Raw genomic sequence first — 26637 nt, forward strand, 5'->3', positions numbered from 1 at the left:
TACATTCTGCCTTGTGTCTGCAAATTCTTTTCCAACCCGCGTTCGGACCACGACACTACCCTGTTACTCTTTACCCTCCATCTGAATAAGATATCTGACGTACGACTTACTGGCAAATTAAGAAGATATTTCATAAAGATATTTCAAAAAACTTAGTATTCAGCATCTAGAGGTTAAAAAACAGATTTATCTATTTGCATCCAATGAAAAATATATCCATTTTGAATTTAGACATAAAGTTCAAAGTATAGCTTTATTCAGTTACATTCTTTTTTTTTTTTAACATCTTTATTGGAGTATAATTGCTTTACAATGGTATGTTAGTTTCAGCTTCACAACAAAATGAATCAGTTATACATATACATATATTCCCATATCTCCTCCCGCCTGCGTCTCCCTCCCTCCCACCCTCCCCATCCCACCCCTCCAGGCGGTCACAAAGCACCGAGCTGATCTCCCTGTGCTATGCGGCTGCTTCCCACTAGCTATCTACCTTACGTTTGGTAGTGTATATATGTCCATGCCTCTTTATCGCTTTGTCACCATTTACCCTTCCCCCTCCCCATAGCCTCAAGTCCATTCTCTAGTAAGTCTATGTCTTTATTCCTGTTTCACCCCTAGGTTTTTCATGACATTTTTTTTTTAAATTCCATATATATGTGTTAGCATACGGTATTTGTCTCTCTCTTTCTGACTTACTTCACTCTGTATGACAGACTCTAGGTCTATCCACCTCATTACAAATAGCTCAATTTCGTCTCTTTTTATGGCTGAGTAATATTCCATTGTATATATGTGCCACATCTTCTTTATCCATTCATCCGATGATGGACACTTAGGTTGTTTCCATCTCTGGGCTATTGTAAATAGAGCTGCAATGAACATTTTGGTACATGACTCTTTTTGAATTATGGTTTTCTCAGGGTATATGCCCAGTAGTGGGATTGCTGGGTCATATGGTAGTTCTATTTGTAGCTTTTTAAGGAACCTCCATACTGTTCTCCACAGTGACTGTATCAATTTACATTCCCACCAACAGTGTAAGAGGGTTCCCTTTTCTCCACACCCTCTCCAGCATTTATTGTTTCTAGATTTTTTGATGATGGCCATTCTGACTGGTGTGAGATGATATCTCATTGTAGTTTTGATTTGCATTTCTCTCATGATTAGTGATGTTGAGCATTCTTTCATGTGTTTGTTGGCACTCTGTATATCTTCTTTGGAGAAATGTCTATTTAGGTCTTCTGCCCATTTTTGGATTGGGTACATTCTTAATTTGATCTAATAATAAGCTATTTGAGAACATAACCCTGTGTCACAATAGTATACTAAAAGTACTGGCACTGTTTTATTCAAAGCAAAAATTAAGGTGATTACAACACCTTTAAAACCAAAAATACAAAGATTAGGTACAAGTATGCTTTTATTGCATTGGGGGTGTCAATCTTGGGTGGTATTTACTTGTAAAACGCAGATTCCCAAACCCTTCCCCCTAGCACTCTGATTCAGATTCTGATACACTAGATGGTGGCCTACTAATTTGTATTTTCAATGTGCTTTTTAACAAGCACTCTAACAAGGCTTTGAGAAACAATGCAAAACACACCTCTAATAAGATGCTAATTACAGTGCCTTAGAGGTATACCTTACGAGGAAGTTAAATCTCATCTTATTCAACCTGATAAACACAGGAATCCTTTCTACAATACTGACAGATAGACTGATTGATCAATTTTAATAAGAAAGCATACCAACATTTACATACAAATAAATAGCATATGCTTCTCTGTAAAATACAAGTCTAATCACTTATTTTAACAAGACTACCATTGCTTGAAACTTAGAGTCACCTCTTTCGAGAATTAACTTTCAATACAGTGTATAAGCCTTCAAACACATATACAATTATAAAAAGAGAAACCTGGTTTCATTACGTTATTGCTCCTGATCAAAATTAGAACCCCCCAGATTCCGTAGCTCTGAAGACATTTAGATTACTTCCCAAATACACCCTCACAGGGTTGAGATTTGCCACCACAGAAAATAGGATGTTTAGATACATGTTTATGTATGGCCAAGTCGCTTTGCTGTGCACCTGAAACTATCACAACATTGTTAATCGGCTATACTCCAATGTAGTTTAAAAAGAAAGAAAATAGGGGCTTCCCTGGTGGCACAGTGGTTAAGAATCCGCCTGCCAATGCAGCAGACACGGGTTCGAGCCCTGGTCCGGGAAGATCCCACATGCCGCGGGGCAACTAAGCCCATGCGCCACAACTACTGATCCTGCGCTCTAGAGCCCGCGAGCCACAACTACTGAGCCCGCGTGCCTAGAGCCCCTGCTCCACAACAAGAGAAGCCACCGCAATGAGAAGCCCGTGCACCACAATGAAGAGTAGTCCCCACTCACCGCAACTAGAGAAAGCCCGTGTGCAGCAACGAAGACCCAACACAGCCAAAAATTAATTTTTTTAAAAAAAAAAGAAAGATAATAGGATGTTTAAAAGAATGCTACCAGAGGATCAAGATGCAGTTCCCAAAGAAAAAATGTTTAAATGTTTTGAGAAGAGGAGAGAGTGTAGCCTCTCAGAAACACTGCTTTGAACAAGATAATGTTCACCTCTGTGGACAGGCAACTGTTGCCTGCCATTCCAGTAAACAAAGAATGTTGCTGCCATTCTAGTAAACAAGGACCAAGCCATCAGCTGCTGCAGCATCCCACCCCACCACCACTGATGGTACGCCCTGAGGGGAATTCAGGATAGAGAAAAACAGGAAGCATTAGAAAAACATTTTGTGCTTTGGATACTGGCCCTAGATAGTTAAGATGCATATCTAAGGAATAATTTCATTCAGCCCAGATTCTTACATCTCCCCATACATAGAAAAGCATTAAAATCATTAACTTGCAATGTCTGTTTTTGTGATTAGCAGTTATCTTTTGATGTTCAACTACATTTTTGTTCCAGCCCAATATGCCTATGCATCCTGGCTCCTCCCTAAACTCTCTGGAGCAGCTCCTCAGAGGTATCTGAGAGGCTGTCTCCTGGCCTATAGTCCTCAGTAAGGTCCCCGAATAAAACTTAACTCGAAACTTCCAGGTTGTGCATTTTTCTTCTGTCAACACTTGGATGTGTAAATTCAAGTAGGCTTACTTTTTTTAAAGTTTATTACTGAACATTACTGAACACATCTCAATAGTAATAAGAAAAGACGACATTACCTGTGACTGCTCTCTTCACGAGCCTTCTGCTAGGTTGCGTTGGCTCACTTCACTCTATCAGAGGGGCAGAAAAGATTTCTCCAACACTTGGCACTGCTGGCAACTCCCAGAAGAAGACTTCCAAAATCTACAGAAAGGAATTTTTAAAAAAAGCCCCAGAATCATTGATACACCACAAAAAAAACCCAATCTAAATTTCTCCAGTTTTTCTCCCCCATATTTACCACCATTTGTTGTGCACTGAGTGCGTTCTCCTCAGATTGCACTTATTATTAAAAAAAAGTTATAAACAAGGGACCTCCCTGGTAGTCCAGCGGTTGAGGGTCTGCACTCCCAGTGGCAGGGGGCGTGGGGGAGTGGGGAGGTGGCAGGGTTTGACCCCTGGTCGGGGAGCTGGATCCCGGGTGCCCCAGCTAGGAGCCTGCATGCCGCAACTAAAGATCCCGCATGCTACAATGAGGATCCCGCAAGGGGCAACGAAGATCCTGCGTGCCACAGCTGAGACCCAGCACAGCCAGACCAATAAATAAATAAATATATATTTTTTATATTTTTTAAGTTATATGCAAAAATCAAATCTTTACTTAGAATTCTGAATGCTAGCCAGAAATGAAAGACTCCCACTGGGTAGCAGAAAGTAGAGAAGGATTCTTCTGTCCTCCAAGAGATGGTAAATAATTATATACTTCTTTTAGAAGAGAAAAAAATGTGAAACTAAATAAATCCATATCCATGCATCAGCAGCATCATAGTATAAGGACAACAAAATATAAAATAGCAAGGAGAGGATCACAAATAACTTTCGTAACCTGCTTTTTTAAAAGTGTGATACTCCCCAAATATTCCCTGGTACCTCTGACCTATCCAAACACTGAGAGTTGAAAGTTTAGTTTCTGCCATCCCATGGGTAAAGTTTACTTTGGTCTTAGACACACATTTCATATCATCAGGCCTAACTGGGAAGATAAGTTTCACAATACAAATGCATGGCTTAATCCCTACTGTACAGGCAGAAAAACATAAGCTTAAAGAAGGCTGGGAAATTATCCCACCTAAGATAAACAGTGCAGAGAAGAGGTGTCCCGGAAAGGACAGCACTGAGACTAACCCCAAGCGGTTAGAGCATGAAAGGCAGAAGCTAATGCAAATGCTGAACAGACCCCATGAGAAGCCGCTATTCTAGATCAGAACAGGTGCAAGCTAGAGACAATGACCAAGAAAAAACAATTTTTAAGAAAACAATAAAGACTATACTTAGTTAAAGCATGGGAACCATTTAAATGCCCAATAACTGGGGAAGAAGAGTTAGGTAAATGTGACAAAAAGACATAATTTAGTTAACCACGATTTTGTTAGCTGTCAGAAAATTTTGAGTTTTAATAAAGTGAGAAAACGCCATTTATCACATAAAGAAGAAAGAAAAAACAGAGTACAATGTTGTAATTACATATGATCACAATCACTTACACAAAGCAAGAAACAAGAGGCAACTTGTTCTGATATAGTTAGAAGTATTTATAAGTGAAATTTCCCCGACTTTAGATGGGTTAAGGTGAGCAATTCAAGTCAGAGTCTAGTACAACAAATAGGTCTTTTCAAAATCTCTGCGTAGCAAGGATGCACCACTCACTAACATAATAATTTTTCTGGAACAGCCCTGTATATTAAAGGATGGTTCCCTATAAGTCACTGTAAGAGGTTTTGTGTGTGTGTGTGTGTTTGACCTATAGATGTCTCAAAGACTTGGAATGCAATACCTTTTCTTATAACAAATGTTTTGTGAAAGGGAAAAAAATGGAGGAAGGGACCTCAACTTGACCTAAAGCTTCAAAACTAGGCACAGTTGTAATGCCTGGGCACCAAAGAGTGCGTATGGGGCATGAGAAGCAAAGGATAACATTTGACAAGCAAATAAACAAATTCTTCTTATTAAAATTTTGTCAATACCTTCAAATCCACCCTCTTCACTCTACTCAATTATAAAGCACCTGGGGGCTTCCCTGGTGGTGCAGTGGTTGAAAGTCTGCCTGCCGATGCAGGGGACACGGGTTTGTGCCCCGGTCTGGGAAGATCCCACATGCTGCGGAGCGGCTGGGCCTGTGAGCCATAGCCACTGAGCCTGCGCGTCCAGAGCCTGTGCTCCGCAATGGGAGAGGCCACAACAGTGAGAGTCCCGCGTACCACAAAAAAAAAAAAAAAAAAAAAAAATTATAAAGCACCTGGGACCTTGCAGTATAATTCATAATCAAATCTCCGGGCATTTATTTGCAAGCCGTTTTACAATGGCTTACAAGCAAGAGAATTCTACTTCTTCCATAATACCATATGAACTGTTTTATCATCGTGTCCTGGAGAGAGACAGGCTCTCCTACCGCCTCTTAAGAATTACAGATTGCTTCCAGATGCTTTTCAGGTGATTTCAAGCCTTTTCTCATTCTGTGACTCTTGAATTACGAAAGGGCATCTCTAATTCATGAGAAATACTGCTCCCACTTCAGTGTCCATTAACATACATTCTCCCCTTCCACTACATTGTAGGCACTCACACACGTATGCTTTTAGTTAGGTAATAATGCCTCCCTGTGTATCAGTCAGGGCTTTACTGAGAACCACTCATATTTTACCATCGTGATTCCACTAGCAGCCACACTTTGAGACTTCAAAGGAGGCTGAGTCCCCTGACAGTAATGCACAGAATGACATCAAAAGCAAGGTTAAACAAAACTCAAGTAAACGGAAAGGACTCTCTTAAAATTCACTGGGTCTTGGTAATTCTCTCATTATCACCTCATTTAAAAACAAAATATGTCTCCTGCTAAAATGTGGGGAAGTTGGCAGTTAACAATTCAGTCACACCCAAATCTCTGCCCAGGTAAGTGCTTTCCTTCTAACAAAACGTGCTATCTCCACACAGCAAAACCAAATCCAGCCTCAGAATCCTTCTGGGCAGTGGCTATGTCACATCCCTAAATTCAACAGAGGAACAAAATTTAAACCTCATTTCCAGATGGCATAAATTCAGTGAATTCAGACCTTTACTGTGCTGAGTGCATAAATCTGTTAACAGGCAAAGAGTGCACAAAAAGCACAGCAAACCGCCAAATGAACACTGTGTGTTGTGGGCAGAGAGAATTAATACCCACATCACAGATTTCTCTCTGTATCGACGAAATGAATGCAGAGGGGCGTTTTTACAGGAGGTGTGGATTTTTCCATAGCACTGGATTAACTGACCCGTGTTATAATCAAGTGCTTTCCTGGAGAGTAATTAACAAATCAATCAATCAACTACAAGTTTTCAAATACGTGGAGTTGACGATGAGTTAATTATTGAATAATTTCATTCTCCAAAAGAGCCGAACTGTGACAGGTTATGTGGAAGCTTGCAGAGAAGAATAAAATGTTCTACCAAGGCCCACAGTCTTCACTATTCCACTTAATATTAATAAGGGACTTCCCTGGTGGCGCAGTGGTTAAGAATCCGCCTGCCGATGCAGGGGACACAGGTTTGAGCCCTGGTCCGGGAAGATCCCACATGCCACAGAGCAACTAAGCACATGAGCCACAACTACTGAGCCCACGTGCCACAACTACTAAAGCCCACGTGCCTAGAGTGCGTGCTACACAACAATGAGAAGCCCACACACTGCAAATGAAGAATAGCCCCCTCTCACTGCAACTAGAGAAAGCCCAAGCCTGCGTGTGGCAACAAAGACCCAACACAGCCAAAAATAAATAATATAAAAAATAATTAATTTTTAAAAAAGAATATTAATAATAACTCAAGAGTCTTAAAATGGTTGGATCTAAACTCAGTCCCTGAATTTTATAGATGATATAAATAAAGCACAGGGAAGCTAAGTGACTTTAGGGAAGACAGAGGTAGAACCCGTATCTTCCAACCCACAGTGATGCGATCTTCTCCACATTAAACTCACAATTCCTCAACTATCTACCCATTAAGCCTATTTCATTTCCCTCAAACAGCAAAGCTTTTAAAGCTTTGGGAAAAGTGGAACCAAATGAAGCTTCAATCTCCAGTTTCCATCCAATCAATCCCTGAGATTTTACATTAATTATATAGATTCTCTTCTTCACCCAAGAAACACAGTGTAATTTGGATGACCTTGGGAAGGTCCCAACCATGAAACAAATGAGTGAGCTACAGCACATCACCGAGGAGGAAGAGTAGACAGAGACAGACTACAGGCATCTCAGAAATGAATCAAGGATACTGACTGATCAAAATAAATAACGGGGCTTCCCTGGTGGCACAGTGGTTGAGAGTCCGCCTGCCAATGCAGGGGACGCGGGTTCGTGCCCCCCGTCTGGGAAGATCCCACATGCTCCGGAGCGGCTGGGCCCGTGAGCCATGGCCGCTGAGCCTGCGCGTCCGGAGCCTGTGCTCTGCAACGGGAGAGGCCACAACAGTGAGAGGCCCGCGTTTAAAAAAAAAAAAAAAAAAGAATAACGAAGATTAACAAAATCTAAGTATTAAGTGATATTTCCCAATGTAACAACTATTCCTAAGATATTTCTTAAAGAAAAAAATGTAGTGGTCATTGTTGTTTAAGGTTGTGTAATCAAGCAGATTTGGAAAATGCAACATTCTAAAATATCCCTCTTGAACATTCACAAAGCGCATCATGTGTATAAAGGCTCGAAGAAGGCCTACAGGAAAGAAGCCCACTTAGTTTTAATATATACAACGTTTCCCAATCTTATTTGACATCTTTTGTTTGCAGAACCTGTACTGACATCCTCCAAGAAGCATCCTTCAGGAAGCACATATAGCATTTTTGATGAATAACATGGCATCCATTCAGCAGCATTTATAGTGAGATTGGCTTCCTCTTCCAGACCCAACTGTTAAAATCAACTCTTGGGACTTCCCTGGTGGTCCAGTTGTAAAGGATCTGCCTTGCAATGCGGGGGACACAGGGTTAGATCCCTGGTCAGGGAACTAAGATCCCACATGCCACAGGGCAACTAAACCCGTTCACCACAACTCCTGAGCTCATGCGCCTCAACTAGAGCCTGCGTGCTGTAAACTAGAGAGCCCACACGCCCTGGAGCCTGTATCCCACAAATAGAGAAGAGAAAACCCACACGCCACAACTAGAGAGAAACCCGCTCACCACAACGAAAGATCCCGCACCGCAACAAAGATCCCGCGTACTGCAACTAAGACCCGACACAGCCTAAAAAATAAATAAATAATAAATTAAAAAAAAAAAATCAACTCTTGAGGTAAAGGACCCCTGTGATTACAATGAAAATAACAACCACCACCACCAAGTAATAAGTGCTAAGTGCAAGGCACTGTGCTAACTACAATTTTTTTTTGAGAAGGGGTAGGATGTATTCAAATTCAAATTATACTCCCCAGAGCCTGTATCTATTCATAAACAAGAAAACATTTTTTAACAAATAAACATATCATATACACTGTTCTGTACCTTGCATTTTTCACCAAACAACATATATTGGCAATGTTTCCAAAATGACACATAAAGAGATTCACTGGTATCTTTATATGACTGCACAGTTTTCTAATGTACAGCAGTACAGTAACACAATGTACTAATTCAGTCTCCCATGGATGAACATTTTGGTTGTTTCCAATCTTTAGTCATTTTATAAACATTACTACGTAAGTATCTCTGTACATAAATCATTTTCTCATGAATGTAATATGTACGTATATGTAGGACACATTCATAGTATATATGAATGTATGTATATCTAGAGGAATGTACTCAATATTTGTACCTAGGATAAATTTCTAGAACTGGAGCTCCTAGTCAAAGGTATGAGATTTTTCATACTACAGATTTTGCCAAACTGCCCACTAAAGAGACTATTGTTTTGCACTCATTATCTCTACAGAGTAGGTTACAGAACTTCTTAATCTTTGCCCATCTAATAGTGATGAACGGTACCTCGGTTTAGTTCTAATGTGACTATCTCTTATAATGAGCAGAGTTAAGCATCTTCTTCATATGTTTAAAAGACACTTATCTCTCTTTCTGTAGACTATATCCTTTGTCCACTTTTCTACTGGGTTGTTGGACTTTTTCTTATAGATTTGTAGAAGCTCTTTATTAGGGAAATCAGTCCCTTTGTGATATGAGAAGCAAAATTTTTTCCCCATTTTCTTGTTCTTTGTCTTCCCTTATGCAGGATTTTTTCTGTTAGTTTTTTAATGTAATCAAGTTTATCAATCTCTTACGGCTTCTCTCTTTTCTGTCTTACTTAGAAAGGCCATATACACTCCAAGATTATAAAATAACTTTCCCATGTTTTCTTCTACAATATACTTTATTTTTAAAATTTCTGTTTAATATAGATCAATTTTGGCTTAACACTTAAGATATTGCTCTAAATAGCTTTTTCTTTCCCCCGTCCAGATGGCTTATCCCACCACTGTTTACTAAACACAGCATCTTTCCCCAATTAACTTGATATTTGGTAACACAAATGTTTCAATTATTGTAGCCTTATAGTATGTTTTAATCTCTTTTTCAGAATTGGCCTACCTATTCATGCTTACTTATTTTTCCATGTGAGCATAGAATAAGGTTGTTTAGCTCCCCCAAAGTCCTGTTGTTATTTTTATTGGAATTACATTAAACATACACATTAATTTAAGGAGAACTGGCATCTTTATATCCAAGAATACGACAGGCCTTTTCATATCATTTTGTATCCCTAAGGAGCATTTTTAAACTCCTTCACACACATCATACATATTTTTAAAGTTTATTCTTAGGTATTTTATCCTTTTTATGGTAACTTTTTTCTTCCACTACATTCAAACTAGTTGTTAGTATATATGAAAGCTATGAATGCCGACATATTACTTTGGTATCCAGGCACATTTATAAATTATCTTATAAATTGTCTTATTCTTTATAATTAGTTTTTCACTTGATTCTCTTGGGTATTCTAGTCATATATTCCTATCATTTATTTGGAAATGATAGGAATATATGACTAGCGTTTATACCTTTATAACTTTATTTTCTTTCTGTTGTCCACCTACATTAACTTGTGATTCCAAAACACCATTAATAAAGAGTGAAAATAGTGGACATCCTTATTTTGTTTCTGGCTTTAATGGTCTCAAATTTCCTATTAAGCCTGAGATGGTTTTTAGATTGAGAAAGACATATTTTACTAAGAATACTTTCCTACTATATTTTGACGGTTTTTTTAAAAAATCAATAATGATACTGAATTTTATCAGATGTCTTTTCTATAAAAATGATCACATGATTTTTTCTATTTACATTTAACAAGATGATGAATATCTTTAATAAATTTCATACTACTGAACCCTCCTGCATTCCTAAAACAATCCTCACTTGTTATGGCGTATTATTCTTTTAATGTGTACAAAGCACACAAACGTCAATTCACTCCATCCTCTAAGCAGCCCCGCAAGGTATGTTTTGGCACCATGGCTGCACGGGCCCTCACCCACTGTACTCCCGCTCTCCTCACTGCTCCCCCTCCAGGACTGTGCCGCTCCTGCCAGACCTGCTGTTCCCGGAGATCCTCCATCCCCAGATAGCCTCCTCTATCCTTCCTCTCTCCATGTACGCCTCTGCCGACACAGCACCTCCACACAAAGGCCCTCCCTGTCTACTGTCTACCCCATGTAAAACAGACAGGAAACACCTTCCGATCTTGTCACTCATTCCCTGACCCTGTTCTATTTCTGTTTGTAGCAACTGTCACCATCTAGCATATATTATATTTCACTTCTATTAATTTACATTCCATCTCCCCCAGTAGAATGTAAGCTCCATTAAGAGAAGGAGTTTCATCTCCATTAAGAGCAGGAGTTTCATCTGCTAGGCCTGGCACACAGAAACTACTTAATATTTGTTGAATGAGGGAATGAACAAATGAATAAATGAATGAACACCCATTTTATAGACAAGAAAGCTGAAGCTTAAAGAGATGAAGTAAAATCATTCACTGGCAGAGCTGGGACTGAAACCCAAGTCAAACTTCCAATTCCCTACCCCTAACCCTTAAAACAAATGACAGGTGATTTTAGGCCACAGAAAATGCTCATATATCTTATGAATACGAAAGTGCAAGTTAGTGACTTCATTGAAAGTAGATGTCCCTTTACAAGGTAAGCAAAAGAATCAGAAGATGGCGCCCATAGACTGGCTTTGGAGCCTAAAGAGATAATCTCCAGCCCTACACTTGTCCAACACAGTCACCACTAGCCATGCATGGTTACTGGAACTTGGGATGTGGTGTCAGCGACTACGGAACTGAAAGTTTAATTTTATTTCATTTTAATTATTTTAAATCTACAAACTGATACTAGTGGGAACCCACTTTTTCTTTCTTTTTTTTTTCATGGCGGTAATATTTTTAATAGTACAAAATACAAAACAACCCAAATATCCATCAGCGGTAGAATGGATAAATAATGGTATATTTATACAATGGAATACCCTACAGCAATGAAGATGAATGACCTACAACTACATTCAACAATTCCTTTGATTCTCACTAACATAATGTGGGGGGGAAAAAGCCATAAAAGATTATGGTGAATCTAATTTTTTTTAATTTTTGAATTTTATTTTATATTTTTATACAGCAGGTCCTTATTAGTCATCCATTTTATACACATCAGTGTATACATGTCAATCCCAATCTCCCAATTCATCACACCACCATCCCCAACCCCCGCCGCTTCCCCCCTTGGTGTCCATACATTTGTTCTCTACATCTGTGTCTCAATTTCTGCCCGGCAAACCAGTTCATCCGTACCATTTTTCTCAGTTCCACATACATGCATTAATATAAACTATTTGTTTTTCTCTTTCTGACTTATTTCAGTCTGTAGGAAGTCTCTAGATTCATCCATGTCTACAAATGACCCAATTTCATTACTTTTTATGGCTGAGTAATATTCCATTATATATATGTGCCACATCTTCTTTATCCATTCGTCTGTAGATGAGCATTTAGGTTGCCTTCATGACCTGGCTATTGTAAATAGTGCTGCAGTGAACATTGGAGTGCAAGTGTCTTTTTGAATTACGGTCTTCTCTGGCTATATGCCCAGTAGGGATTGCTGGGTCATATGGTAATTCTATTCTTAGTTTTGTAAGGAACTGAGATACTGTTCTCCATAGTGGCTGTATCAATTTACATTCCCACCAACAGTGCAAGAGGGTTCCCTTTCTCCACACCCTCTCCAGCATTTGCTGTTTGTAGATTTTCTGATGATGCCCATTCGAACTGGTGTGAGGTGATACCTCATTGTAGTTTTGATTTGCATTTCGCTAATAATTAGTGATGTTGAGCAGCTTTTCAAGTGCTTCTTGGCCATCTGTATGTCTTCTTTGGAGAAATGTCTATTTATGCCTTCTGCCCATTTTTGGACTGGATTGTTTGGATTTTTAATATTGAGCTGCATGAGCTATTTATATATTTTGGAGATTAATCTTTGTCCGTTAATTCGTTTGCAAATATTTTCTCTCAAACTGAGGGTTGAATTTTTTCTTCTTTGTAGTTTCCTTTGCTTTGCAAAGGCTTTTAAGTTTCATTAGGTCTCATTTGTTTATTTTTGTTTTTATTTCCATTACTCTAGGAGGTGGGTCAAAAAGATCTTTCTGTGATTTATGTCAAAGAGTGTTCTTCCTATATTTTCTTCTAAGAGTTGTATAGTGTCCGGTATTACATTTAGGTTTCAAATCCATTTGGAGATTATTTTTATGTATGCTGTGAAGGAGAATTCTAATTTCATTCTTTTACATATAGCTGTCCAGTTTTCCCAGCACCACTTATTGAAGAGACTGTCTTCTCTCCACTGTATATCCTTGCCCCCTTTGTCATAGATCAGTTGACCATAGGTGTGTGGGTTTATCTCTGGACTTCCTATCTTGTTCCATTGATCTACATTTCAGATTTTGTGCCAGTACCATATTGTCTTGATTACTGTAGTTTTGTAGTATAGTCTTAAGTCAGGGAGTCTGATTCCTCCAGCTCCACTTTTTGCCCTCAACACTGCTTTGGCTATTCGGAGTCTTTTGTGTCTCCATACAAATTTTAAGATTTTTTGTTCTAGTTCCATAAAAAATGGCATTGGTAATTAGATAGGGATTGCATTGAATCTATAGATTGCTTTGGGTAGTACAGTCATTTTCACAATATTGATTCTTCCAATCCAAGAACATGGTATATATTTCCATCTCTTGGTATCATCTTTAATTTCTTTCATCAGTGTCTTATAATTTTCTGCATACAGGTCTTTTGTTTCCCTAGGTAGGTTTATTCCTAGGTATTTTATTCTTTCTGTTACAGTGGTAAATGGGAGTGTTTCCTTAATTTCCCTTTCAGATTTTCATCATTAGTGTATAGGAATGCAAGAGATTTCTGCGCATTAATTTTGTATCCTGCTACTTTACCAAATTCATTGATTACCTCTCGTAGTTTTCTGGTGGCATCTTTAGGATTCTCTATGTATAGTATCACATCATCTGCAAACAGTGACAGTTTTACTTCTTCTGTTACAATTTGTATTCCTTTTATTTCTTTTTCTTCTCTAATTGCCGTGGCTAGGACTTCCGAAAATATGTTGAATAATAGCGGTGAGAGTTGACATCCTTATCTTCTTCCTGATCTTAGAGGAAATGCTTTCAGTTTTTCACCATTGAGAATGATGTTTGTGGTCGGTTTGTCGTATGTGGCTTTTATGATGTTGAGGTAGGTTCCCTCTAAGCCCACTTTCTGGAGAGTTTTTATCATAAATGGGTGTTGAATTTCGTCAAAAGCTTTTTCTGCATCTATTGAGATGATCATATGGTTTTTATTCTTCAATTTGTTAATATGTTGTATCACATTGATTGATTTGCGTATATTGAAGAATCCTTGCATCCCTTGGATAAATCCCACTTGATCGTGGTGTATGATCCTTTAAATATGTTGTTGGGTTCTATTTGCTAGTATTTTGTTGAGGATTTTTGCATCTATATTCATCAGTGATATTGGCCCGTAATTTTCTTCTTTGTAGTATCTTTGGCTTTGGTATCAGGGTGATGATGTCTTCATAGAATGAGTTTGGGAGTGTTCCTTCCTCTGCAATTTTTTGGAAGAGTTTGAGAAGGATGGGTCTTAGCTCTTCTCTACATGTTTGATAGAATTCACTTGTGAAGCCATCTGGTCCTGGACTTTTGTTTGTTGGAAAATTTTTAATCACAGTTTCAATGTCATTACTTGTGATTGGTCTGTTCATATTTTCTATTTCTTCCTTGTTCTGTCTTGGGAGGTATGTCTTTCTAAGAATTTGTCCATTTCTTCCAGGTTGTTCATTTTATTGGCATAGAGTTGCTTGTAGTAGTCTCTTAGGATGCTTTGTATTTCTGTGGTGTCTGTTGTAACTTATCCTTCTTCATTTCTAATGTTATTGATTGAGTCCTCTCCCTTTTTTTCTTCATGAATCTGGCTAATGGTTTATCAATTTTGTTTATCTTCTCAGAGAATGAGCTTTTAGTTCTATTGATCTTTGCTATTGTTTTCTTTGTTTCTATTTCATTTATTTCTGCTCTGATCTTTATGATTTCTTTCCTTCTGCTAACTTTGGGTTTTGTTTGTTCTTCTTCCTCTAGTTCCTTTAGGTGTAAGGTTAGATTGTTTATTTAAAATTTTTCTTGTTTCATAAGGTAGGCTTGTATTGCTATAAACTTCCCTCTTAGAACTGCTTTTGCTGCATCCCATAGGTTTTGGATCGTCGTGTTTTCATTGTCATTTGTCTCTAGGTATTTCTTGATTTCATCTTTGATTTCTTCAGTGATCTCTTGGTTACGTAGTAACGTATTGTTTAGCCTCCATTTGTTTGTGTTTTTTATGTCTTTTTCCCTGTAACTGATTTCTATTCTCATAGCATTGTGGTCAGAAAAGATACTTGATATGATTTCAAATTTCTTAAATTTACTGAGGCTTGATTTGTGACCGAAGATGTGATCTATCCTGGAGAATGCTCTGTGCACACTTGAGAAGAAAAGTGTAATCTGCTGTTTTCGCATGGAATGTCCTATAGATATCAATTAAATCCATCTAGTGTATTGTGTCATTTAAAGCTTGTGTTTCCTTATTAATTTTCTATTTGGATGATCTGTCCATTGGTGTAAGTGAGGTGTTAAATTCCCCCGCTATTACTGTGTTACTGTCGATTTCCTCTTTTACAGCTGTTAGCAGTTGCCTTATGTATTCAGGTGCTCCTATGTTGGGTGCATATATTTTTCTAATTGTTATATCTTCTTCTTGGATTGATCCCTTGATCATTATGTAGTTTTCTTCCTTGTCTATTGTGACATTCATTATTTTAAAGTCTACTTCATCTGATATGAGTATTGCTACTCCAGCTTTCTTTTGATTTCCATTTGCATGGAATATCTTTTTCCATCCCCTCACTCTCAGTATGTATGTGTTCCTAGGTCTGAAGTGGGTCTCTTGTAGACAGCATATATATGGGTCTTGTTTTTGTATCCATTCAGCAAGCCTGTGTCTTTTGGCTAGAGCATTTAATCCATTAACATTTAAGGTAATTATCAATATGTATGTTCCTATTTCCATTTCTTAATTGTTTTGGGTTTCTTTTGTAGGTCCTTTTCTTCTCTTGTGTTTCCCACTTAGAGAAGTTCCTTTAGCATTTGTTGTAAAGCTGGTTGGGTGGTGCTGAATTCTCTTAGCTTTTGCTTGTCTGTAAAGGTTTTCATTTCTCCATAGAATCTGAATGAGATCCTTGCCGAGTAATCTTGGTTGTAGGTTCCTCCCTTTCATCATTTTAAATATGTCATGCCACTCCCTTCTGGCATATAGAGTTTCTGCTGAGAAATCAGCTGTTAACCTTATGGGAGTTCCCTTGTACGCTGTCTGACAAAAGTTTTTCCCTTGCTGCTTTCAATAATATTTCTTTGTCCTTAATTTTTGCCAAGTTGATTACTATGTGTCTCAGCGTGTTTCTCCTTGGGTTTAACCTGCATGGGACTCTCTGCACTTCCTGGACTTGGGTAGCTATTTCCTTTCCCATGTTAAGGAAGTTTTCGACTATAATCTCTTCAAATATTTTCTCGGGTCCTTCCGCTCTCTCTTCTCCTTCTGGGACCACTATCATGTGAATGTTGTTACATTTAATGCTGTCCCAGAGGTCTCTTAGGCTGCCTTCATTTCTTTTCATTCTTTTTTCTTTCTTCTGCTCCACAGCAGTGAATTTCACCATTCTGTCTTCCAGGTCACTTATCCGTTCTTCTGCCTCAGTTATTCTGCTATTGGTTCCGTCTAGTGTAGTTTTCATTTCAGTTGTTGTATTGTTGTTTATCTCTGTTTCTTTGTTCTTTAATTCTTCTAGGTCTTTGTTAAACATTTCTTGCATCTTCTCGATCTTTGCCTCCATTCTTTTTCCGAGGTCCTGGATCATCTTCACTATCATTATTCTGAATTCTTTTTCTGGATGGTTGCCTGTCCCTGCTACATTTAGTTGTTTTTCTAGGGTTTTATCTTGTTCCTTCATCTGGGACATAGACCTCTGCCTTTTCATCTTGTCTATCTTTCTGTGAATGTGGTTTTTGTTCCACAGGCTGCAGGATTGTAGTTCTTCTTGTTACTGCTGTCTGCCCTCTGGTGAATGAGGCTGTCTAAGAGGCTTGAGCAATTTTCCTGATGGGAGGGACTGGTGGTGAGTAGAGCTGACTGTTGCTCTGGTGGGAAGAGCTCAGTAAAACTTTAATCCGCTTGCCTGCTGATGGGTGGGGCTGGCTTCCCTCCCTGTTGGTTGTTTGGCCTGAGTCAACCCAACACTGGAGCCTACCTGGGCTCTTTGGTGGGGCTAATGGTGGACTCTCGGAGGGCTCACGCAAAGGAGTACTTCCCAGAACTTCCTCTGCCAGTTTCCTCTTCCTCACAGTGAGACACAGCCACCCCTGCCTCCGCAGGAGACCCTCCAACACTAGCAGGTCACTGCTCCTTCCCCTGGGCCCCAGTGCACACACTACTCTGTGCGTGCCCTCCAAGAGTGGAGTTCTCTGTTTCCCCCAGTCCTGTCAAAGTCCTGCAATCAATTCCTGCTAGCCTTCAAAGTCTGATACTCTAGGAATTCCTCCTCCCATTGTCAGACCCCCAGGTTGGGAAGCCTGATGTGGGGCTCAGAACCTTCACTCCAGTGGGTGGACTTCTGTGGTATAACTGTTCTCCAGTTTGTGAGTCACCCACCCAGCATTTATGGGATTTGATTTTATTGTGATTGCGCCCCTCCTACCGTCACACTGTGGCTTCTCCATTGTCTTTGGATGTGGGGTGTCCTTTTTGGTGTGTTCCAGTGTCCTCCTGTCGATGACTGTTCAGCAGTTAGCCATGACCCCGGTGCTCTCGCAAGAGGGAGTGACAGCACGTCCTTCTACTCCGCCATCTTGAACCATTCTCTCTACCTTTTCAACTGTACATTTTATGCAACCTCAACAGAGATCAAGCATTTCTGGTGAAAAGTGGGCATCCACATGGAGAGGTGCTGCAAACATAAAATCCTCACCAGAGTTCGAAGACTGAGTACAAAAAGAGAATGTAAAAGATCTCATTAACAGTATGTTCATATTGAACATTTTGGATAGACTCAGTTAAATAAAATACATTATTAAAATTTTTTTTAAAAAAGAAGATGGCCTCCAAAGAATTCCCTGGAAAATATAGGCATTATATTAAGGCAGGTCTCCTCTCTCAATACCCATTAGCCTACAGCAAGCATCATGAAGCTCTAACCTTCATCCACATGTGTCCTTGGGTATCCAGAAGATAAAACTGGATGCTTCGGGCTTCCCTGGTGGCGCAGTGGTTGAGAGTCTGCCTGCCGATGCAGGGGACACGGGTTCGTGCCCCGGTCTGGGAAGATCCCACATGCCACGGAGCACCTGGGTCCGTGAGCCATGGCCACTGAGCCTGCGCATCTGGAGCCTGTGCTCCGCAATGGGAGAGGCCACAACAGTGAGAGGCCCACGTACGGCAAAACAAAACAAAACAAAACAAAACAAAAACTGGATGCTTCAAGAACAAATGGCCATTAAACATGTATTTACTACCAGTTCTGGCAGACACGAGTACTAGAAGCAAACTCCCCCAGGGACTAGCCATATTATGGCCAGTATGGCCACCAGGGACCTGGTTTTGAAAAATTATTTGCTTCTTCAATGCCTAAGCCTCTTTTCTGGTTTCAAAAGGGCCATTTACAATTACATATTCTTCACAGCCTTTCCCTCTTCTATCATTGAGATACTTTCCTGAACCAACTATAGGCTAAAAACAAAATTTCACAAATCATTTCTAACATTAAACAGTACCTTTAACTTTTCTTCAAAATTCAATCAAACCCTGTATTTTAAAACTGTGGGGCTGATCCAGCTTTGCAATGTGGCACATTTAATTCCATCAGTATAAAATGTAATGAGCAAAGATCTGAGCTAGTGAGGCATAACTAAATGTTCTGAACCTGTGAACTGAAAAAGCAAGGCTCATTTATATTATTTCTAAATAGTAAATAAAATCACTTTCCAACATTTCACTATCAAATTACAGTAATTTTTCTACCAGCACACACTTGAGGAATGCCACAAAAGGACCTTTCTAACAGTTCATTTTATTGCTGCTCATACCTTCTAAATATTTCTCAGCTGGCTTCTATTCAAAGGTAAATGGAAGGCAGTAAAATTTATGGAAAATGTATTCAACTGCTTAAAATACATCAACCAAAAGAAAAAAGATTTTAAGGCTGTATTATGAGTTGTGAAATTATATCTCCTTTGCTTAGTCTCTGATTTCAATTGACAGGTAACAAAACTGACAAACCAGTCAAGTTCCCAGTCCCCTCCTATACAGAGCCCAACCCTCCCATCTCAAACTCTCACCTTGGTCAAGGCCAGGGTAAACACCTGTCCTTCACATTTTTACACAACCTGACTTTGTATGCCACAAATACAAGCTCTCACACCAGGCAGGAAGCAAATTCCAGTGCACGGAACAAATTCCCACTCTTAAAACATCTGTTGACAGTTCCCTTGACTTTCTCAGCTGTCAAGATAGTGAAGGGAGGAAAAGGACCTTTCTGTATAACTGTAAAGTGTAACCATATAAGTGTGCCCTAAGCAATTCACACATAGAAAGGTAAAATAAAACTCCAGTGAAGGTTTAAAATTTAGCTATAAAAATTATATTATAGGTCGAGAACAAGGTGGCTGAGAAGGACGTGCTCTCACTCCCTCTTGCAGGGACACCAGAATCACAACTAGCTGCTGGACAACCATCAACAGGAAGACACTGGAACTCACCAAAAAAGATAACCCACATCCAAAGACAAAGGAGAAGCCACAATGAGACAGTAGGAGGGGTGCAATCACAGTAAAATTAAATCCCATAACTGGTGGGTGGGTGACTCACAGACTGGCGAACACTTATACCACAGAAGTGTACCCTCTGGAGTGGAGGTTCTTAGCCCCACGTCAGGCTTCGCAACCTGGGGGTCCGGCAACAGGAGGAGGAATTCCTAGAGAATCAGATTTTGAAGGCTAGTGAGAGTTGATTGCAGGACTTCGACAGGACTGGAGGAAACAGACTCCACTCTTGGAGGGCACACGCAAACTAGTGTGCCCATCGGGACCCAGGGGAAGGAGGAGTGACCCCAGGGTAGACTGAACCAGACCTACCTGCTAGTGTTGGAGGGTCTCCTGCAGAGGCGGGGGGTGGCTCTGTTTCACCATGGGGACAAGGACACTGGCAGTAGAAGTTCTGGGAAGTACTCCTTGGCCTGAGCCCTCCCAGAGTCTGTCATTAGCCCCACCAAAGAGTCCAGGTAGGCTCCAGTGTTGGGTTACCTCAGGCCAAACAACCAACAGGGAGGGAACCCAGCCCCACCCATCAACAGTCAAGTGGATTAATGTTTTACTGAGCTCTGCCCACCACAGCAACAGCCAGCTCTACCCACCACCAGTCCCTCCCATCAAACCTCTTAGATAGCCTCATCCACCAGAGTGCAGACAGCAGAAGCAGGAATAACTACAATCCTGCAGCCTGTGGAACAAAAACCACATTCACAGAAAGATAGACAAGATGAAAAGGCAGAGGACAATGTACCAGATGAAGGAACAAGATAAAACCCCAGAAAAACAACTAAATGAAGTGGAGATAGGCAACCTTCCGGAAAAAGAATTCAGAATAATGATAGTGAAGATGATCCAGGACCTCGGAAAAAGAATGGAGGCAAAGATCGAGAAGATGCAAGAAATGTTTAACAAAGACCTAGAAGAATTAAAGAACAAACAAACAGAGATAAACAACAATACAACAACTGAAATGAAAACTACACGATAAGGAACCAATAGCAGAATAACTGAGGCAGAATAATGGATAAGTGACCTTGGAAGATAGAATGGTGGAATTCACTGCTGCAGAACAGACTGAAGAAAAAAGAATGAAAAGAAATGAAGACAGCCTAAGAGACCTCTGGGACAACATTAACCGCAACAATATTCATACTATAGGGGTTCCAGAAGGAGAAGAGAGAGAGAAAGGACCCTAGAAAATATTTGAAGAGATTATAGTCAAAAACTTCCCTAACATGGGAAAGGAAATAGCCACCCAAGTTCAGGAAGCGCAGCGAGTCCCATACAGGATAAACGCAAGGAGAAACACGCCGAGACTCACAGTAATCAAATTGGCAAAAATTAAAGGCAAAGAAAAATTACTGAAAGCAGCAAGGGAAAAATGACAAATAACATACAAGGGAACTCCCATAAGGTTAACAGCTGATTTCTCAGCAGAAACTCTACAAGCCAGAAGGGAGTGGCATGATATACTTAAAGTGATGAAAGGGAAGAACCTACAACAAAGATTACTCTACCTGGCAGGGATCTCATTCAGATTCTATGGAGAAATGAAAACCTTTACAGACAAGCAAAAGCTAAGAGAATTCAGCACCACCAAACAGCTTTACAACAAATGCTAAAGGAACTTCTCTAAGTGGGAAACACAAGTGAAAAAAAGGACCTACAAAAACAAACGCAAAACAATTAAGAAAATGGTCACAGGAGCATACATATCGATAATTACCTTAAATGTGAATGGATAAAATGCTCCAGCCAAAAGACACAGGCTTGCTGAATGGATACAAAAACAAGACCAATATATATGCTGTCTACAAGAGACCCACTTCAAACCTAGAACACCTACAGACTGAGAGTGAGGGGATGGAAAAATGTATCCCATGTAAATGGAAATCAAAAGAATGCTGGAGTACCAATACTCATATTAGATAAAATAGATGTTAAAATAAAGGTTACAAGATAAAAGGAAAGACACTACATGATGATCAAGGGATCAATCCAAGAAGAATACATAACAATTAGAAATATATATGCACCCAACATAGCAGCACTTCAATACATAAGGCAATGTGCTAACAGCAATAAAAGGGGAAATCGACAGTAACACAACAATAGTGGGGGACTTTAACACCTCACTTACACCAATGGACAGATCATCCAAAATGAAAATAAATAAGGAAGTAGAAGATTTAAATGACACAATAGACCAGATAGATTTCATTGTTATTTACAGGACGTTCCATCCTAAAAGAGCAGATTACACTTTCTTCTCAAGTGTGCACAGAACATTCTCCAGGACAGATCACATCTTCGGTCACAATCAAGCCTCATTAAATTTAAGAAAATTGAAATCATATCAAGCATCTTTTTGAGCCACAACGCTATGAGATTAGAAATGAATCGCAGGGAAAAAAGCGTAAAAAACACAAACACATGGAGGCTAAACAATACGTTACTAAGTAACCAAGAGATCACTGAAGAAATCAAAGAGGAAATCAAGAAATACCTAGAGACAAATGACAATGAAAACACGATGATCCAAAACCTATGGGATGCAGCAAAAGCAGTTCTGAGAGGGAAGTTTATAGCTATACAAACCTACCTCAGGAAACAAGAAAAATCAAGTAAACAATCTAACCTTACACCTAAAGGAACTAGAGAAAGAAGAACAAACAAAACCCAAAGTTAGCAGAAGGAAGGAAACATAAAGATCAGAGAGGAAATAAATGAAATAGAAACAAAGAAAACAATAGCAAAGATCAATAAAACTAAAAGCTGGTTCTTTGAGAAGATAAACAAAATTGATAAACCATTAGCCAGACTCATCAAGAAAAACAGTGAGAGGACTCAATCAATAACATTAGAAATGAAGAAGGATAAGTTACAACAGACACCACAGAAATACAAAGCATCCTAAGAGACTACTACAAGCAACTCTATGCCAATAAAATGAACAACCTGGAAGAAATGGACAAATTCTTAGAAAGACATAACCTCCCAAGACAGAACAAGGAAGAAATAGAAAATATGAACAGACCAATCACAAGTAATGACATTGAAACTGTGATTAAAAATTTTCCAACAAACAAAAGTCCAGGACCAGATGGCTTCACAAGTGAATTCTATCAAACATGTAGAGAAGAGCTAAGACCCATCCTTCTCAAACTCTTCCAAAAAATTGCAGAGGAAGGAACACTCCCAAACTCATTCTATGAAGACACCATCACCCTGATACCAAAGCCAAAGATACTACAAAGAAGAAAATTACGGGCCAATATCACTGATGAATATAGATGCAAAAATCCTCAACAAAATACTAGCAAATAGAACCCAACAACATATTTAAAGGATCATACACCACGATCAAGTGGGATTTATCCAAGGGATGCAAGGATTCTTCAATATACGCAAATCAATCAATGTGATACAACATATTAACAAATTGAAGAATAAAAACCATATGATCATCTCAATAGATGCAGAAAAAGCTTTTGACGAAATTCAACACCCATTTATGATAAAAACTCTCCAGAAAGTGGGCTTAGAGGGAACCTACCTCAACATCATAAAGGCCATATACGACAAACCCACAGCAAACATCATTCTCAATGGTGAAAAACTGAAAGCTTTTCCTCTAAGATCAGGAATGAGACAAGGATGTCCACTCTCACCACTATTATTCAACATATTTTTGGAAGTCCTAGCCACGGCAATTAGAGAAGAAAAAGAAATAAAAGGAATACAAATTGTAACAGAAGAAGTAAAATTGTCACTGTTTGCAGATGACATGATACTATACATAGAGAATCCTAAAAATGCCACCAGAAAACTACTAGAGCTAATCAATGAATTTGGTAAAGTAGCAGGATACAAAATTAATGCACAGAAATCTCTTGCATTCCTATACACTAATGATGAAAAATCTGAAAGGGAAATTAAGGAAACACTCCCATTTACCATTGCAACAAAAAGAATAAAATACCTAGGAATAAACCTACCTAGGGAGACAAAAGACCTGTATGCAGAAAACTATAAGACACTGATGAAAGAAATTAAAGATGATACCAACAGATGGAGAGATATACCATGTTCTTGGATTGGAAGAATCAATATTGTGAAAATGACTGTACTACCCAAAGCAATCTACAGATTCAGTGCAATCTCTATCAAATTACCAATGCCATTTTTTTACGGAACTAGAACAAAAAAAATCTTAAAATTTGTATGGAGACACAAAAGACCCCAAATAGCCAAAGCAGTGTTGAGGGAAAAAAACGGAGCTGGAGGAATCAGACTCTCTGACTTCAGACTATACTACAAAGCTACAGTAATCAAGACAACATGGTACTGCAACAAAAACAGAAACACAGATCAACAGAACAAGATAGAAAGCCCAGAGATAAACCCACACACCTATGGTTAACTAATCTATGACAAAGGAGGCAAAGATATACAATGGAGAAAAGACAGTCTCTTCAATAAGTGGTGCTGGGAAAACTGCACAGTTAAATGTAAAAGAATGAAATTAGAACACTCCCTAACACCATATACAAAAATAAACTCAAAATGGATTAGAGACCTAAACGTAAGACCAGACACTATACAACTCTTAGAGGAAAATATAGGAAGAACACTCTTTGACATAAATCACAGCAAGATCTTTTTTGATCCACCTCCTACAGTAATGGAAATAAAAACAAAAATAAACAAATGGGACCTAATGAAACTTCAAAGCTTTTGCACAGCAAAGGAAACCATAAACAAGGCGAAAAGACAACCCTCAGAATGCGAGAAAATACTTGCAAACGAATTAACAGACAAAGGATTAGTCTCCAAAATATATAAACAGCTCATGCAGCTCAATATTAGAAACAGGGGCTTCCCTCGTGGTGCAGTGGTTGAGAGTCCCCCTGCCCATGCAGGGGACATGGGTTCGTGCCCCAGTCCGGGAAGATCCCACATGCCACGGAGCAGCTGGGCCCGTGAGCCATGGCCGCTGAGCCTGCTCGTCTGGAGCCTGTGCTCCGCAACGGGAGAGGCCACAACAGTGAGAGGCCCGCGTACCGGGAAAAAAAAAGAAACAAACAACCCAATCCAAAAATGGGCAGAAGACTGAAATAGACATTTCCCCAAAAAAGACATACAGGTGGCCAAGAAGCACACGAAAAGCTGCTCAACATCACTAATTATTAGAGAAATGCAAATCAAAACTACAATGAGGTATCACCCCATACCAATTACAATGGGCATCATCAGAAAATCTACAAACAACAAATGCTGGAGTGGGTGTGGAGAAAAGGGAACCCTCTTGCACTATTGGTGGGAATGTAAATTGATAGAGCCACTATGGAGAACAGTATGGAGGTTCCTTAAAAAACTAAAAATAGAGTTACCATATGATCCAGCAATCCCACTACTGGGAATATACCCAGAGAAAAACATAATTCAAAAAGACACATGGGGCTTCCCTGGTGGCGCAGTGGTTGGGAGTCCGCCTGCAGATGCGGGGGGCGCGGGTTGGTGCCCCGGTCTGGGGGGGTGCCGTGTGCCGCGGAGCGGCTGGGCTCGTGGGCCGTGGCCGCTGAGCCTGCGCGTCCGGCGCCTGTGCTCCGCGGCGGGAGGGGCCACAGCAGTGAGAGGCCCGCGTACCACAAAAAAAAAAAAAAAAAAAAAGACACATGCACCCAATGTTCATTGCAGCACTATTTCAATAGCCAGGTCATGGAAGCAACCTAAATGCCCATCGACAGACGAATGGATAAAGAAGATGTGGTACATATATACAATGGAATATTACTCAGCCATAAGAAGGAACGAAATTGAGTCATTTGTTGAGACGTGGATGGATCTAGTGACTGTCATACAGAGTGAAGTAAGTCAGAAAGAGAAAAGCAAATATCATATATTAACGCATGTATGTGGAACCTAGAAAAATTGTATAGATGAACGGGTTTGCAGGGCAGAAGCTGAGACACAGATGTAGAGAACAAAAGTATGGACACCATGGGGGGAAAACCATGGTGGGGATGGTGGTGTGCTGAACTGGGCGATTGGGATTGACATGTATACACTGATGTGTATAAAATTGATGACTAATAGGAACCGACAATATAAAGAAACAAACAAACAAAACAACTAATACTAAACTTTCTTTGGGTTATTTGTATGGAAATATGTTAATATAAATGTTTCAACATGACATGAGATTTCTAAAAATCTTATATGTTCTGGTATAATGTTATAAGTCATAATTCTAGTTATTACTTTAAAATGTATATCTCAGAAATAACTAAATTTCCTTGTCAATTGCATTATTATGAACTTTCATCAAATCTTTACCCATGGTTATTTTTAAGTCTTTTGTCATTTACAGACAGTTCTGGGTGTACTCTGAACATTTTGCTTTTGCAAAAATGTTCCTATAGAAGAGTTTTATCTTCAAGGAATTCATGGAAAAGACTCTGACAAGTACAGGTTTCTGGTAACTGACTATACTGCTCAACTGAATGAATAAGCATTTTCAGAACTCCAATGGAAAACTGATGAATTCATAAAAGTGCTAACAAAAGATCAAGATGAAATAAAAATTAATTACACCGGACTGAGTGAACTGATGAGGATGATTATAATTTTTCTGACTTTCTGTTTGAATAAAAAAAAAAAATCCCAAAAGCACTCAGAGGCTAAAAATATACAAATCAATTTTCACTGCAAAGTGAAGGAGCTGTTACAGTGGAGGATTACTGGACTGAATGTCAATATTATGACATAGTATGAGTGTGTTTCGTGTTTGGTAATTGCTATCATTGTTGCTTTTGTTGTGGTCATCCATTTACAATGCTTGGTGTCAGTTTATTTATCTCTTGTAAAAATAAAATACAGTGTGTGTGTGTGAAAAAATAAATTTAAAAAAATTTTTTAAAAATATTGTAGCACTTGACCAACATGTTGCAAGATTTTAATAAAATAAGATTATTAAAGTGAAGTCAACTGAAGTCAATTCTTAAATTTCAT

At 39.2% G+C, this 26637-nt stretch overlaps 1 protein-coding gene across 1 annotated transcript in view; it reads right to left on the minus strand.

Annotated features, from left to right (window-relative positions):
* The window catches only part of FHIP1A (FHF complex subunit HOOK interacting protein 1A), a 270219-nt gene that overhangs the window by 188449 nt on the left and 55133 nt on the right, over positions 1-26637 (minus strand). The window contains exon 2 of the mRNA XM_082838676.1: positions 3224-3350. The gene's annotated coding sequence lies outside the window, so the exon portion shown is untranslated. The remainder of the gene's footprint in view (positions 1-3223; positions 3351-26637) is intronic.

Source organism: Leucopleurus acutus, assembly GCF_964270905.1.
Source record: "Leucopleurus acutus genome assembly, chromosome: 4".
NCBI lineage: Eukaryota > Metazoa > Chordata > Mammalia > Artiodactyla > Delphinidae > Leucopleurus > Leucopleurus acutus.